The sequence below is a fragment of the Nothoprocta perdicaria genome, unplaced genomic scaffold, assembly GCF_003342845.1.
Source record: "Nothoprocta perdicaria isolate Ctin4 unplaced genomic scaffold, notPer1 scaffold_17, whole genome shotgun sequence".
Classification (NCBI taxonomy): domain Eukaryota; kingdom Metazoa; phylum Chordata; class Aves; order Tinamiformes; family Tinamidae; genus Nothoprocta; species Nothoprocta perdicaria.
This window is the reverse complement of record NW_020454871.1, coordinates 4,612,728-4,629,908: the sequence shown is the minus strand read 5'-3', so window position 1 is coordinate 4,629,908 and position 17,181 is coordinate 4,612,728. Positions and strand designations below refer to the sequence as shown.

The following is a 17,181-nucleotide window of genomic DNA, read 5'->3' as shown; positions in this document are numbered from 1 at the left end:
TGGTAGCTACAACCAAGGCTTTCCCCAGCCAGTACTTGGAAGGCTGCTAGAGCGGCAGCATAGAAACCAGGTCCTTGGACACAGCACGATGACATTTCCCATTCAATTACATGGGGACAGTGGCATCAGCAGGCGCTGTTGCCATGGCAATCTGATCAGTGTAGCAGGTCCTGGAGGAGGCCCCTTCTGCGGCAGCTGAAGGTTTCTCTTTGCCTCCTGCTAGGACAAGGGCTGCTCTGAATGTGGTGGCAAGCCCTACTTGTGTCACTAGCCAGCACACAAAGCTAAGGCAAGTCTACCCAAAGCAGGAGGCACCTGTGGAGCGTGGCTGTGGATTGCACTTGGATCAGCCCACAGCTCGAAGCGGGAGGAAGAGYTGCCATTTGCTCAGGGAGGTGAGAGCCAAGTCTTTCATGGCTCCACGTGGGTGTAGCTGGACTGAGACATTCAGGTACCACAGCCATGGCTGTCACGCTGTCACATCCCTCCCCTGTGTGGGTAGTGGAAATGTGGTGAGCCCGTGACAGGAATCCCTTGCTTTCTGGGTGCCCTGTTTTGGAGGATAGTGGCTAGGTTAAGAYGACGATGTTAAAATCAAGATCTCTCAGGCGCATTTCTTGCTTTGCAGTGGTGTCAGGAGGCACATGGCAGAGCTGCTTATTTTTCAAATTTGCATGGAAATCTGAGAGTCATATTGATGGAGCTTGTACTTTTCCTGGGCCTAAAAGTGCCTAAAAGGTTTGAGTTTTGGACTAAGACTTTGCAAAAGGGATTTTCTGACAATTCATAGATGCTCTTTTGAAATTTGCTTTCTGTGCCAGGCAGGCTTGATTGTGCTGCGTGGGTCATTCATAGGACAGGAACATAAGGGCTAGAGTCAATTCATTGGTTCAAGGTCACTGCAGAAGTTGGGAGCTGCATTTCCTGAAGGCAAAACTATAACCACTGCCTTCAAGCAAGTGCCTTAAGTGCACAGTCATAGCATTATTCTGTATTATTTGATGACCACTTTAGTGTTATAATCTGGATTTTGCCAATAGCATTAGCACATGTTGTGCAGATCTGGATGCTAGCTTAATCTCAGGGAAAATTAATCCATTTCAGGAAGCAAAGTGTTGTTTTCATTGTATGCTCCAAATCATCACTTTTCCTTTCTTAGTCCGAGAGTCTCAGCCTGCCACTGTGTAATTTAAATGACTAAGATCACTTTATACTGTCACTGTTGTCAGCAGTTCCAGTTTTCATCAAACAGCTACTTTTTGGTGTGGGAAGTTCAGCACATTGTCATGCTGGGTGCAAACTTCTATCTTAAAATATAGCTTAATGTAGCAAAAGCTTCATCCCAGTACCTGTCTGRGCAGAGCCACGCAGGGTGTGCGAAGGACACCCGCACTGCTAGATCCGGGCTGGRAGTTGTCCGTGGGCTTGGGAAGCAAAGCAGCAGGAAGCAGCTCCCTACGAGTGCAGCAAGGTACAGACATAGGTCTGGATTTACCTGATCTCCTCCTYCTTCCTGGCTTTGAGACAGTCACTTATTGCCTATTTGTTGCAGAGRGAGAGCTACATCCTGTGCATGCAGTGAGTCATCTTGGACAGCAATGAAATTGGAGACGTGTCCGTGTTCAGCTTCCTTCTCATGCAGTTGCTCTAACCTCTAGATTTTGGGCAGGCAACTAGAAGATCTGCCTGAATCTGAGGAGGACTGGTTGTTGCTTCTTGTCTATTACTTCCCTGTCAAATAAGGCAGCACAAAACTGTCTGCCAGTGACCTTTCCCTGCCAGCTATGCTCTTGGCAGAGCTAGATGGTGGCATTTTCTCAGCATCATCCAGACAAATGTCACACATATAGGATTGCTTCTGTTCAGCAGAAGTGCTTCTGAGTTGGAGATGGGTGTCCTWGTTGGGAAGAGCAGGCACTGTCCAGATGGAAGTTGAGACTGGCAATCCAGGCAGCAGATGTTTGAAGGCACTGGAAGTTTATGATAGCGTTGGGAAGGGCCAGGTGTCTCAGACCAGACTACTTGGGTTTTGGTGAGGCAGGGAGCTCTCATCTCCCTGACATGTTTGTAAAAAAACGTGGTGCTGCAACAATTCCGTTGCACAAAAGCTGTTGGTGAGGAGAAACTAAGATGTGTCTAAGATGTATCTTGATAGGAACTGGTGTTTAAATCACGTGGTGCAAAAAGAGCTAAGATGGAGAACTTGACCTAATAGTTAGCCTGCCAGAAAATACTCAAAGCTCTTGCTTTCCTCTCTCCCCTTTTCTTGTATAAAGCCCGGTGACCAGCTCACACTGACTGGCATGGTGACAGCACCCAGTAAAAACACAAATGCAGCAATGTTTCTCTCTCCATGAATGCTATTGCTTTTCCTAGGCAAAAACACCTCCAAGACTGTGGTTAGTGGAGTATTTCTAGGTGGGTGTATGTGCAACCCACAGAACTTAAGTCAGTCTCAAATGGCAATCCTGGAGGAGGAAGAGGCCAAATGGAGATAACACTTCAGTTTTGCTCTAAGGAAGTTGTTCTTTCAGAGAGAGCAAAAGATTTTTGTTTCTCAGTTTCTTAAGAAAAAATGTTATTGAACAAAGTTGGGTCTTGTTTAGCAATGCACACTTTTAAAYGGGCTTGGTTTTACTGAGCTCAAATGAGGTGACTCACTGGCATGAGATATTTCCAGGAAATAAATGAAGGGTAATGTTGCCTTTTACCCTGTGAAATAAAAGAGCAACCTTTCTGCTGGAGGGTGCTTTTAGAAAAACAGATAAAACCTGGAGTCAGGAACACTTAAATCAATAAGCTTGATGAGGYTGCCTTCAGTTTTCTGTGCTGTTTCTGTGTCTGTAGTTTCTGAAGAAAAGGCTGGGCTCTGAGAATCAAATTCTTGCATGCCACAGAGTGCTTTGAAACCTGTGTAAAATGCTAGTGCTATATGTCAGCTAGAAGGGATCCTAAAGGTCTGATTCCRTGGAAGAGGCAGCTATTAAGCATTTTGGTATCTTTTTGTGCTTGGCACTAGTCTTCAAATACCTCGCTCAATGAATGCTGAAAATATTTCGTAGCAGCATTTCCTTGGGTCGCTGCTTCTGAAGTAGCTGCTGCTGCCCACGAGTGCACGAGCACAGGCAGCAACTTAGGCTCCTTAGAGTCTGTCCTTAGACTGATGCTGGACACCAGCTAGGGGAACAAACCCATATGCTAAGCATCACTAATGCCTCTGAGAAGACTTAAGGAAAAACAAAACAAAACACATTTGAACATTTGAAGTCGTGCACTCATCGAAGAATGAACATATCTGCACATAACTTTTCTCATGCAAAGGGGTTACAGCTCAGGCTTCCTTGCTAGGATTCCAATGAATCTAAAATTAATTTACAATGTGCAACAAGTCCTGGCAATAGAGGGAGATGTAATTTTTAAAGCTTAATTTTGCTGTTTTGAAACAACTATAGAACCTTTATTATAGAGTATGATGTCGTTGTGTTTTGTATGGAAACACCATTTAATTAAGATTAGAGCAGATGGTTAACAGGAATGGTATTTTAGGCTTCATCAAAGTAAAATCTAAAGGGCACAATAATATTTCCACTTCAAAGTGGTTTGTTTTGATTTCTACCAATAAATAAACCCATTACACATGTCAGAGGAAAATATTTTCACTGTATAGTTAATGTATCGCTGCTTGAGTCGTGAACTGTGGTGCACAAAACAGATTCTGTATCCCCAAAGCAGATTCATCTTTACTGATTGACTTAATATTTGATGTCTAATGCTAATCACAAAAAGATGCAAAAAAGGTACTATTTTTACTAACTGGAAAAAAATGTATGTCTAAATTCCATAGGAAGACAGCAGAACAGGCCCTCTGCTTTGCAGATATTCAAGCCTTCCTCTTGTCCCTTTGCTCCCTGCCATTGGCACACAAAACCAGCACAGAAATTGTTCAGCAAAGCAGTGCTGATGCTCATGAGATAAGAAAAATGAGAGGAGCAATATTCTTATCTCCCTTTACTCAGGAAAGCAAAAGAAGCACAGTATTTTGACCAAAAAGTAGAACTACAAACGTGAAAAACAAAAGTCACCCAGGGGTTTCATTTGAGGAGCAGCTGCCCTCTGTACCGGGACTGCTGTACTCCGCATCTGCTTTTCCTGCTAACCCACCTGCAGAAAACCAATAGCAGGAAGGAAGGTGAGTGCAACATGTTTTTATAGATAGGACTTATTTGTTTTTTTCCCCTCTACAACAGAGTTCAGCTGAAGAGGCACCATCACAAAACGCCATCAAGCATTTCACCTTCAAAAAGAAGAAAACCCCATATCTAAGTTAAATTGGAATTAAATTTGCTGAACTTTTTAGGGCAGAACATTATTTTGATAAGAAAACTTGCCTACCAAAAGGGAGAGCCAGTTCTGGTCCTGCAGCTCACCTCTGAAAATGGATGAGAACAGCCCTGCCAAGATAAGTGCCATGTTTCCAAGCGTGACTCAGCAGCAAGTCCCTCTCCACTCCAAAGTAGGTTTGCGGGCAGCAAAGGTCAGAGCAGATAAAGCAGCAGTTTTAGGAGCTGCCACTCTCTGCAGTCACTGTGCTTTTTGCCCCTGTGCTCTTTGCACGCTTGGGTGGCAGTGTAGCCTAGGGCTAGTGCATGGGATGGGAGTACCTGTGATGGTGTTGCTACAACCACRTGCAGCTCATGGGATCCCAATAGTGCTCCCAGCACATCTGAAAGGTCTTCCTAGCTCCAGCTCCATCGTTCTCGGTGCATTTCCAGCATGAATATGTAGAACTGGGCAATATTTAGGACAAAAAAAGATGATCTCTGCTGGGATGGAGGGTAGATGACAACACTTAATGTGCATATAAGCATGTAATGTTCTGCCCTCTGCATGGTCTCTAGCTTAGATGGGGGCTGCCTCTCACCAGGTATTTCCGGGAAGGGAACTGCTTATCCTAAAGGCATCCTGGTCTAAAAATGGCCCACAGGTAGGCGAGGACCCTGGAAATCAACAGCAGAGCTGGAAACAAGAGCCAACTCTGTCTTTTTTAGGGAAATACTCTGTGAAATACCACCATAGAGGTAAACATCACTTAAGGCATCCCATTTATAATTAGTATGTTGCTACCAGCAGGATGTCTCTCCCTGTGCAAGACCTAATATCATTAAACTTAAACCTGGCAGCCGCTGGAGTTACTGGAAACAAAATCAGCTTTGTCTGGGAATACAGACTCCTGCCTTAAAATGCTAATTTCCCACAACATATAAGCGACGGGCTCAGAAAGTGTAATTAGAAAGCCCTGCCAGGCTTAAAAGGAAATTCTTTCACCCACAAAGGCCCAAGCTCATAAGCTGCTCCTATCACCCCACTGCTTGATGTATTTAATAGCCTTGTTGCTCTGAGTGATAACCAGACCAGGCAGCATTTAATACAGGACCATAGAAGTCTGAAGGAACATTAATAGTATCTAATCCACCCCAGTCACTCCGCTTAATTCTTCTTGGGGTAGATGGCAATGTTTGTTGTTTGTTCATTCCAATAAGATTGTCACCTATTCCCCTCTTCTTCTGTCCTTGTGTTATCTGCCACCAGCCTTTCTCCTATTTTCATTCCTTGCAGAAGAGGTGACTCACAGGATTCCAGTTGTWTCAGCATCTCCAAGGTGTTTAACAGCAGGAACAACGTGAATATGGCATGCAAGTTAATAGCATAATTTAACAGTGTTAAGAGGCCAGATTCTCTGCTGATACAAATTGATGAGAAAATGGAATTGTACCAATTTTCWCCAGCTGAAGAGATGCACAATATAGATCTCTAGGTAAAAAGTAGCTTATGCACTTAAAATTTCACTCTGTAACTTATCTGGAGACAGGGAATTAAAGAAGACTAAGCATCTTCCAGAAATAGATGCATCAGTGGGAGGTGGAACAGGATTTTAAGTGTAATTATTATCCTGCCTGAAGTGTCAGATTCATCAATAAAAGCAAAGCTTTTTCTACAGTATTGGAACACMCAAAATGGACTAGACCCCACCTGCTTAAATACTGCAATTATAAAGCATCCAGATGGCGGGGTGAAACCTGTGGGCCAAGACTGAGCAAGGGCTGCATGGTTTGGCCCCCCATCACTCCTCAGAGGCAGCAGAGAAGGGTTCACTTGCAGCCTGGTGTCTCATCTCCTCTCGTGCCAGCAGAGAGCCAGGATTGCCCAATCCCAGGTTAATCCATTTGGAGACACAGTCCATTTGAGGAACAGTCCAGAGATGGGATTAGGCCAACAGGAGAAAGCAGGATTGCATGTGCTGGAAATACGCATAACATTCATGGAAAGTCAAAGAAGTTCTAGAAAGAGAGCTCTGTAAAATGAAGGTGAAAACAGGTTCCAGGTCAGATAGTAAGGATTTTGGGTGGAAGCCAGAATGCTCCTTTATGGTTTTTTTTCCAGACACAAGAGCATTTCCTTATACCTACTGCAGAGAGCAGTGCTTTTATAGAGCAGTAGTGGAATAGGGGGGATATAAAGCTATAGCCATCAAGTGCTGTTACACTGCAATGACAGAGAGTTGTATTCACAAGGGTAACCAAGCACACAAGACCCTGAGCAGTAAGGAGGGATGTATTTTGCCTTTACTTTTCTGTTCCTTGAGGAAAAATGAGTCCCACATGGCCCCCAGTCCAGTGCATTGTGAGCATGGGTCTAGGGCCTGGTATCAGTGCCTTTCAAAACGCTTTGGGCCCTGCAGGGCTGACCACATTATTTGGGATGCTCTGCCCACTGSAAGAGGTGTTCCTCTCCATAGAAATTCTTGGAATTTGAAAGAATAACACCTCCTTCRGTTACTCCACCAGAATCCTATTTGACTTTCACTTTCTGTAAAGAAATCTGGGTTGTAGCTGCCTTTTATCATTGCTTTGTGGATTAAAAAAAAAAAAAAGCCTTTTTCCATGTTTGATTTGCTCTACAGTGGCTATTAAGGGTTGTGGAAGGGGAAGAGATGWGCATAGGCACAGTTTTATGCATCTCAGATTCATGATACTGCGTTTGGGAGTGGGTGAGGTGCATGGGCATGTGTTATCGACCAGCTGAAGTCCCAGCAAACAGACCTTCTGGCACAGACATGAAGTGTTACCAGAAAACTTGGCCACAGCTCTTGAAGAAGATTTTTATAGTACAGATAGATGTCTTAGTGGTTTTTTATCAGGCAGTGAGGAGTATGAGCTTAGTTAATAAACTCTATTGGACATATGCCTGACTCATGGGTAGCTTCTTAGCAAGTTCTGTTCTTGATTTTAAAGCAATCTGTTTAATTGTGTGCATGATACTACTGCGCACTACAAGGTAGTGATACACTACCTTATGTGATCACACAAGGGGATGCTGGTTCTCTGTATGTGTAGTAGATCTTTCAGTGTGCTCAGAGACTTGCTCTACATGTGTGGCAGCTTCTTGAGGAAGAGTGGGGATTCTAGCATTGTCTTGACTTTTGAACACAAGAAGTTGTAGAAGTTAAGGACAACATGTGCTGCTAAGCACTTGAAGAGAGAAGTATTGGAAGCTGAAGAACTGGATACAGCGCAGTATGTTTGTCCAGCAGTGCAAGATSTAGTGGGTTTTGGTACAATGCAGTTACAGAGTCAGTATTTCCAAAGTATTTTAGTTTCAGGGTTGCTCMATATCTTGCTTGAAGGAGAATGAAGAAACCTTCCTCTTTCCCATCCCAACTCYGTTCTAAGTCCAGAAAAATGAGTGAACAAGTTCCAGATTACCTTATTCTTTCAACTTCRTATGTGAAGGGCAGATGAGTACCTACCCCACAAATAATGTTCTAGTTTCTGTGTCGTGTCAGCAGGCTGAAGTAGGTTCAGACAGGTTTTAGAAATGTGGAGACATCTGGATTTGCATTGAGCAGCAGTGCAGTGGATTGTTTTGAGATGGATTTGATGGAACAGTGTTTCTCCCTTTCTCCCTGACTTAGGACAATGATCTGATGATCGTTGACAAGAATGCCTGTTAGTCTTGATCCTATACTTGACTCAGAACCCAGTGAAGTCGCTTAAAAAGTTATTGATTTCGGTGAATGCTGTGTCAGATCCAAAGCCACATTACTGAAACATGAGTCATTTTGGAGGTGCTTCCTTATTCATTTATGCAGAGTTTGAACGGGTAATTAAAAGGAAAAMAACACGTAGCTTCAGTTTAGTGGAGACCAATGTCTGTACAGTAATGAAAAATACTCCAAAACTTTTCCTTTAGGATGCCTATCTCGTTATGGTCTCTGTAAGTTATCTCCACAGGTTTGCAGTAGGTCTTTGGTTCACTTTCTGAAGATGATTTAAAGTGTGTGATAAGATTTCCAGTGCCATGTTTAATATCCTCTGGTGTTCAACAAAATTCCAGACTTGCTTATGTTAATATGATTGTCCCAATCAAGGTACCTTAAAATGCATTTATTTCTCTGCAGTGAGTCATGCTATAATGATCTAATTTGTAGCTCAGGGCCAGGTTAGGCTGAGTGTTGTGCAAATACAAAGTATTTTATTTCTCAAAAGATGTGGAAGGTACTTTCTCTCTGTTACTTGGTAACAAAAGAAGTTATGACATTTTTGACTAAGTGGGATCCAAAGCTTCCAGTTGTATTTGAAAACTAAATTCGTAATGTTATAGAGAGAAAAAAAGGCACGAAGAATCAAGAATCATCAGGTGAGATCTAAGATCCCAATAGGATGAAAAAAGTTAAGATTAGATGAGGTTAGATTACCATCAAAATAATACTTGCATTTCATTCTCCCCTCCATGACTCTTTCCCAGAATTAAGAAGATATTCATTGTTGTTCCTTTGGTGTTGGGATTGCCTGATTTTGAACAAAAACAGTAACGTAATTGTATTGATTATTATTATTATTGACATTCTGTTTCTGAGCTTCAAGCACATGTCTAGAGTTTAATCCCAATGACTAGACTGAAGCTTCAGGCAGCGCAGCCAGCAATGCAAAGCCCAGGTTAATTAACAGTGCTAAACTTAGCCTGGGCAGTATTTTCAGAGCAGGGAGAGTTTGGTTCATGTGGGAAGAAGGGCGCTAGAAATTACATGGCTCCATTCAATGAGCTAAGTTGACACAGATATCTTAGGGCTTCCTAGGACTGTGGTTTTCGGTGGTGGAAGGATAAAGCAACATTAGTGGTGGAGATCAAGTCAAGGACCCAGGGAATGGCTCTGGCTCTCACAGAGACTTGTTTGTTTGTGCTTATGGAAAGAGTAGCGAGTATAGTGTGAAACAGAGGCATGAAGAGCATTTGTAGCGAGCTTGAATAAGCAATTTCACCGCAGGTTGCCTTCTGTCATCTTGYTGAATGGACACAGCTGCTGTTTYCCCTAGGAAAGTGCAGTGGGTTTTCCTTTCCCTTCCTTTGGCTGGGAATGTGCRGTTGAAATTTTTTCTTTCTCCTTTCTGTATTCACTTACTTTTCACAAGTGTCATTGGCTCGGGGCTATATCAGGCTAAACAGCTGTGTTGGGTTCCTTTGTGGTTCCCAGACTCCCATTGCTAGGGGCTGGAGTCAAGAATTGGCTGCTTTAAGAGCTGTGACCTTATGCTTTTGTTTTAAGCCACGTTACTCTTTTTATCATAATAAAAAATTTAAAACTCCCTCAGACAGCAATAGTCCCTTTTGGTAACGTTATCCTAAATGAAGAAATTTCATTAGMTTACCCATTCTGCCCCATTTTCATTATGATTTCCAGTCACGTCAGTCATGGTGACTCTTCAAAGAAAGAGGCTGAACTGTACATCAGATATGACTTCATTTTCATTCTTATACAGCAAAACATAAATTCTAACAGGTCCACTAGTCATTTCTATTGATTTGGTACTTAATCATATGAACACAATGAATATTCAGTGCCTGTATGATATAAAAAGAACAATCAGAATAAGCTATTATAGGTGCTGGAATCTCATTTAAAATCTAATTAGATCTAGTACAAAACTAGAGGAGCCCTGTCTGAGTATGAAGAAATGGATGTGTCTATATAAGGAGTGAGATGTCGTCTTGTTTCACCCATCTCCTGGCATGTATTAAGAAACTACCATTTTTCTCACTTAGAAAACCATTACTCTGTCTAGCTCAGAAAATGTCTGATACCCTTGGACTTTAATTTAGAYATTAAAGATATTCATTCCATTCTGCCTTCCTGTACACTACTTTACACAAGGTATGGCTTTAGTCGAAGTGTTAGGGGTGGTCACTGCAGGTCAAGCAGGAATTATTTTGTAGCCATGCTTGTTTGATAACTCTGACTAGCCTAAAACCTTAGGACTGGCTTGTCCGTGCTAATGGACCAGAGTGCTCACTAACTGGAGAAAATTCCACTTCCCCAGCATTAGAGTCAGGCAGCAAGATCATAGCATCAAGTGCAACTTCTGTTCCGTGCTGATGTCTCACTTCAGTGAGGTATTTAAGTACTTGCTTAACTTGGAAGTACAAGAGCAGTCCTGCTGAAATCTGTCGGGTTACCAGAGCTCACAGAGGTCAAGGCCCACACGGCCAAACTGTCTTTCTTACTAATCTGAGCACATTTAAATTTAATGAAGAGTGCTTTATTCTTCCAGAACCTTGCTCATGTAGGCCTGAAGGTGGACATCCCACCGAGTTAAGTGCACGTGGCCTCTGCATGTTTTCATGCCTGTTGCTAGCCCGCTGTGCCCAAGCTCTTATCTGATTTGAGCTTTTGCTCCACTCTGATAAAGCTGAAAACCAAACATCTGCRTCTCTGTTGTGCTGAACCTGAGCAACAGAGCCTCACTGAGCTTGGCTTCAGCATCTCATCAGATATAGTCACCTGGTGGACTCTAGGCTAGGAGATTGTAGGCTCTTCTAGCTCTAGGTTAGAAGAATCACTGCAGTAAGGAGAGTGTTCACCAGGGTATCCCCTACTGCATCTCCCAAATTACATGTGGGTGCCCCTTTCCTAGCAGCATTCGGCTTCTCCCTTGACAGCAGGGCTATAGGGAAATGACTCCTCAAATGTGCTAGAGCTCAGACAGACACCCGCAAACTGAGATATCACAACAATTCCCAGTGAATTCGGAGACCCTTTGTGTGCAAAGTTATGGATGTGCCTGCAGTGCAATGAGGAAAGCAGAGATACACAAAGCTTTGAATCACCAACAAGTCAAGGCTATTGCTTACCTGTAGAATAAATGAAGACCTCTTTCCCATAGTTTTGTTCACCTATATCTCTTATTCCAGTCAACAGCAGCATAAACAGGTTCACTTCTGATATAGACATTGCACCATACCATGAAATCAGATGGTATTTGCACCCTGCACAAATGAGGCTCTGCTAGCAGTTCTTTTATAGTAAAATAAGCAGGAGGTAGGAAAATCCTATCCCATATTTAAAGTTTACTTAAGGCATCAATCTTTGGAGGAAAAAAAAGAGAGAGACTTGCAGGCTGTAATTTAAAATATATCTGTTCCACCTCCTAAATTAGGACAGAGCCATTTACAGATAGAGATGTAGCTCCATCCATGTGTTATACATACTGCATGACTTAGTAAAAGTGGATGATAATTTGGTTCACCATTAATATTTTGCAGGAGAATGGATACCATGAATATATGTGTGTGTGTGTGTATGTGTGTGTGTGTGTGTGTATATATATATATGTAAATGCAAGTGAATATATTTTTTTTTTCATAGCAGATACTGCCTGACAATTTTACTTTGCCTCAGGGGCAAATGAAGAATAGAGTCAAGGAAAATAAACACCTTTCAGCTAACTGTATTCTGCAAATAGGACATGGCTTTTTGTCTTCAGGGTATATCTTTCTATTAAAGTTGTGCCAGCAAAGTGATTCTGTCATTTAATGCCTGTTTTAGTTTCTCTTGTGCTTTTCTTGGTGAAACAAAGTGTTTGCAAGAGTGGGTTCAACCAGCTGTGTAAGATTATTGATATTCTTCCTCTCTTTTGCTTGTTTACTTTTCTCTTTTTCTTATTTTTGAATCAGAGGTGTAGGAGGACAACCAGAGAACAAGGCAGAAAGTTTCTTGAAGTTTTATGCCCTGGGAATGCATAGTCCTTTCACAGGAGATGTATTTTCTGCGTTTCACTGCAAGAGCAACATGTTATACATAAACATTTGGTTTAGCTTAAAACACTCTTGACTCCGAATGTCTGTACTGGCTGTTGCTAGTAATGTAGAATTTCTTTCATGAAAAAATGCAGAAGATATTGTCTAAATTTAGGCAATTTCACATCGTGCACTAACACCCTGCTTTGGGGTCCAGCTGAAAAATTCTCAGAGCAAAGTAGAGAGGAGTTGAATGGCTGCAAGAGTTTTTCAAGGGAAACTTTGCCACTCTACGTGTAGTGGGATGCTTAGATAACGGTACTTGATGCTGATTGCCTTGCTGTCTTAATAATCATTCCTTATTCAGTGATTACATCCAGTATTTTTTCCTCCCRGGTCATTTCATAGCACAAATTGTGATGAGTTCCCCAAGAGGCCATTTCAACCTCAGTGGTTACGACTCTGACCGTGTAAGGCCGTGCTTGAATGAAGGCCATGAATAGCAACACAGGTTAGTAAACCTTTGGGACAAAGTTTGTCCAAGAATCTTGGTAACAACTACTTAAATATACACCATGCTAAAATGCATTTTCTTGGAAATATAGGCCTGGATACAGAATGCCATGGAATTCATTTAGTTGCTGCTGAACATTTGTAGCTGGAATGTTCTTTATGCTTTGAAGGCTTGGTCCTATCTCTCCCTTTGATGGCTTTCTGCAGCACRGAAGCCAAGGCAGCCGTTCTAGGAAATGTGCTGTTCACAGCAATGTACTTGGGCTGCAAAAGTCTCAGCTTGAAGAAGTGTTGCAATGACTTTGTAGTTCCAGCTGCAAGTATCCAACCCCAAATAGATGGATAGAATTAGTATTACTATTTCAAAGTGAGGACTTATCTTTAAAAGTACATTGCTTCATAGGTAACCAGAGGCTTAAAAGAAATCAGGGAAATAATTTTGATATTTTCTCCTGATATTGTATTAAAGTAGAGACTGAGCAGTGTGAACCCATCCCTTGCTATATTTTCTGAACACTGTCCATTGTTCACAGTGGAGGTATAGCCAGAGTCCTCTGCATGCAATAACTGTTTGTTTCCATCATTTTCATCCTGCAAGCTCAAGTTACTGTGATTTAATGTTACTTCTGTTCAAAGCCAGGCAACAGATGGCCCCTGACCTCTCATTGCCGGGTAGAAACTGTGCAGCAGGGCTGCTCAGCTGGCATGGCATGACTTGTTCTGCAGTGATGCTTTACTTGCTCTGCTTCACCTTTTTGTAATGTATTGAACCTTTGAAATCCTTCCTCCTCCTTACAGAAAAGGAGGAATTGCTGGTTATGTCCYTTCTCTTTGCAGGCTGCTGTGCATGGACCTAATTTTCGCCTGGTACATGTTGCTTTGCAGACCTATGTTGTTCACAGGACTTGATTTTGATTCTGCTCCATCTCATCAGAGGTAAATGGTTTTAATCAGAATCTCTTAAGCTCGCTTTATTCAGTGGTAAGCCTATATAAGATGCTGAAGAACACACAGTGGTTTTGCACAGGCAAGGAAGCGGACTAAATGAAGGAGGGAATTTTAGCTCCTAGCTAAATAGGAATTTAGCTAGGAATTTAGCTATAGGAATAAAGCTCCTAGGAGCTTTATTCTCTATAAATGGAAGCTAGGCAAAGAAATACAATCTATCTGTCCGCTCTGAAATGTGCTTATTGATTTCTGCACTCATATGGTAATAGTTCTCACAAATCACCTAATTGAGATCCTTAATGAAAGGTGACTTAAGCAGCACTAAATTTTGCAATTGTCCCCCAATGGATAGTAGCTGATCAAACCTGGTATTCCTTTTTAACCAATTATAAATCTTTAAATGCATTATACCGAGTGACTGAACTAATGAATTTCACCCCATCACTTGCTGCTCTCATTTGTCTTTTACCAGAGGTGTTTGTAAGGCCGAGTAGATGTTGGTGTTATTGTCCCCTGCCTCAGAGGTGCTTTTTGCTGGCCCCAGACAAGAGTTTTTTCCTCTGTAGAAATAACAGATCTGAAAGGGCAGATGTGAAGGTGGAGCCTTCTTCATATCTTGGCATATCTTCATTTCCTAGTTTGCATGTGTGACTTTCTGCCTTTGTTTTCCAGTTCTCACTGGTASGAGGGAACTCTCTGAAGTCTTACTGAAGGTACAGAAAATCAGCACACTTTCTCCACTCAACTTCCAATATCCAACTAAAGGCTTTTAGCTGATTATCTCGAGTCTCTTCTCACTAATGACTTTCCAGTTTCTTGACGTTGAGCAAAATCAGCGGATAACTCTCTCTATTAGATATAATTATCTAATGTATATTGAGCTTGAGAAATTATTCAGTTAATTTTGTCTTTAGTCTTCTATTTCCTGTTAGGGATTTGAAGCGTAAGCCTGCAATTCTCTCTTAATTACTGCATCCTGTTGATTTCTTTTTCTATTTCTTAAAGATAAGCATATGCTTAAATGAGAGCCTTTGAAAGAGGAGAATAAAGTCTTCATCAKAAAGTATTTGTGTCTGGGTGTACAAATATCACTTGCTAAAGCAAACCTGATTTCCAGTTGAAAATTCACCACTGATTTAGCAGTTGCTTGCAGAGGTGGCACTGGGGGTGAGGGGTTGTTTCCACTCACGTGAACAGGCAAAGAGTCTTCCTCTTAATTACATTTCAATGCTGTCTCTCCATCCTCATGATGATGTTCAAGTGGAGYTCCACTAATAGGCATGATCATACCCCATGCTTAGACATTTTGGAGCTGTTTTAACACTTAACAACTGTCCACCTGATCAAAAAGAAGCTGTTAATATGYGAGGACATCCAAGGCAGGGGTTTTGCTGAGGGTTTTGAGGTTGCAAACTTGCCCGCCTGCCTATTGAGCRCCTTTGGTGCAGGACTGGAGCCTGGGATGGCTGTCTGTTTTGCAGCTGTCTTGCTGCCTTATGGCAGTTACAGTCTCTTGGCTTTTTAAGACCCCTATAAACACTTTAAAGCATTTCTCTTTTCACAGAGAAGATCTCCACTACAATATTCTTGCTTGCTTTGGTAGCAAAGCTTGTTATTGGTGCAAACACTAAGTGTCTCTACACTGTCTTTTGGATTTTGTCACAGGGCTGACAGAGGRCTGGACATTTTGCCTTCGGTGAAACTAATTGCACTAACCCAGTGGGAGTGGGTTAGYTGATTGGTTGTTTTTTTTCCTGAAACAGTAGTTACCAAAAACTTTGATCTCTTAGGATAGTAAATAGTTTGGAATGGACTTTTGTCCTTGGATAWTATTTTATTTTGACTAGAGCTTTTGTTTTTTCTTTTATTCTAAACAGAACTTGTTACTACATGTTCATGATTTYAGATAATCAACAAAAATATTCAGTTTACTCAACCGAGAAAGTAGCCTGGATTTCACTCCTGGATTTCCTTCCCTTGTTTGTCCTTGATGTCTCCTGCCCCCTTTTCATGAGCACTAGCTTTATAGTGTAGCAGTATGAAAGCAAGGATGCACCAAATTCTTCTAGTTTGATATTTCCATTGCAATTTTAGCCTGAATGGTACTTGACAGCTCTCCCTATGCCTCCAGAGACTCATTAAAACTGGGTAACTATGAAGTATAGCCAAATGAGTTCTATTCAAACAACTTAATGGATATGTGGAATGTGAAATGGTTAAATAGCTTCTTGTAAAGAAGTTCCTCTAACTAGGAACCTTGTGAAAACTTTAAATATGTATTCATTTATTAAATCAACTCTGAAGACATAACTGCCAGTAATCATGCAGCATGCAATTAAGAGAGACTGCACAGATTTTTTGGCTTGTGGCAATGGCAGTAATGCATTTATGATTTTAAAGCAGAGAGATAGGAATATTGTAATGATTCAGGATATGTACTGGCTGAGCAATGGAGCTGCTTCCACTGGGTCCAGCTAACATGTAACCCAGTCTAACCCTCCTTCTCCTGGAGCTTTGCACAGAGCTCAGCTTTTCATCTTCCTCTAGCAGGAAGGATCCATCCCAAGTTTCTGGAAAGCCAAAAGCACACAGTGCATGTAACTAAGTTAAAAGTTGAGTGTGTACATTTGTCCAAGCAGTGGAGTTAGCAATCACACAACCGTTTGCTATTCTCGTTGAGTTCAGACACCACTGAAATATTTCAGTTTTTGGATATTTTCCGTCTGCCTTTAATTGCAAGGTTTTTTTCTGTCAAGTGACAGAGAGGAAAGAAGAGCTGTTCTGAATCCCCAGGCAGGCCTGCTTCAATCTGGACTCATAATTTTAGCTCTATTCAGAAACACGTATTTGCCATGGTTTTATTTTAAGGCCCGCCTTGCAGAGGTGACAGACTAAAGCTGCAGGAGCCCTGACACTGAGAAGGAAATCATACCTCTCTCCCYGGCTGCTAGATCAAATGGAGACGTCACGCAGAAGGTCAAGACAACCTCAGCAACACGTTCAGCGCAGACACCTCCCCTCCAGCAGATCCAAGGCTGCCAGACTAAGTGCCTAACTGGTGTGCCAAAAGGCCAGATGCATCTCATAAACGTCTTGGCATCTGGGCCCACCAGGAGCCCCTCCTGGTGAGGAGCCACGGTGGAGAGCGTGCCAGCACCAGACTGAATGTTTCTGCATCGCCGGCAGGTTTCCCTAATTCGCTCTTACATATAAAATCAAACAGGAAAATATTTAATTTGACAGGGCAAACAAATGGTGCTTTACTCTAGAAATGATACTTTAAGCATATGATAGCCATCTGCCTGTTCCTCTCTGTGATTGTTAGGGAGTTATAATTGGACACGCGCTTTTGACACCTACAGAGACTATCTGGCGTTGCCACTAGACGATTTTAGGTGGGATTGAGTGCTTAGGAGTGTGAATTTTCACTTGGCTGTTATCCAGGCAGCCCTGTTAAAGATCACCAAGTGGTCATAGATAAAAATGGTTAACAAAGGTGCTGCTGCGGTTAAAATAAAATGAGCAGATTGGACACGTTTTGTKCTTACACCTATTGATGTGGTCTCCCTGCTGTCAGGACCAGGTAGCAAACTTTCTGATGTGAACTTTCCCCCTACTTGATTCAATTAAGCCCCATCTGAGGACAGA

At 42.1% G+C, this 17,181-nt stretch overlaps 1 long non-coding RNA gene across 1 annotated transcript in view; it reads left to right on the top strand.

Moving 5' to 3' along the window:
* The first annotated feature begins 13,438 nt into the window (after positions 1 to 13,438).
* Positions 13,439 to 17,181, top strand: part of LOC112944553 — a 4,813-nt gene continuing 1,070 nt past the window's right edge. Inside the window, exons 1-2 of the long non-coding RNA XR_003248797.1 lie at positions 13,439 to 13,521; positions 14,206 to 14,246. This is a non-coding gene — a long non-coding RNA (uncharacterized LOC112944553). The remainder of the gene's footprint in view (positions 13,522 to 14,205; positions 14,247 to 17,181) is intronic.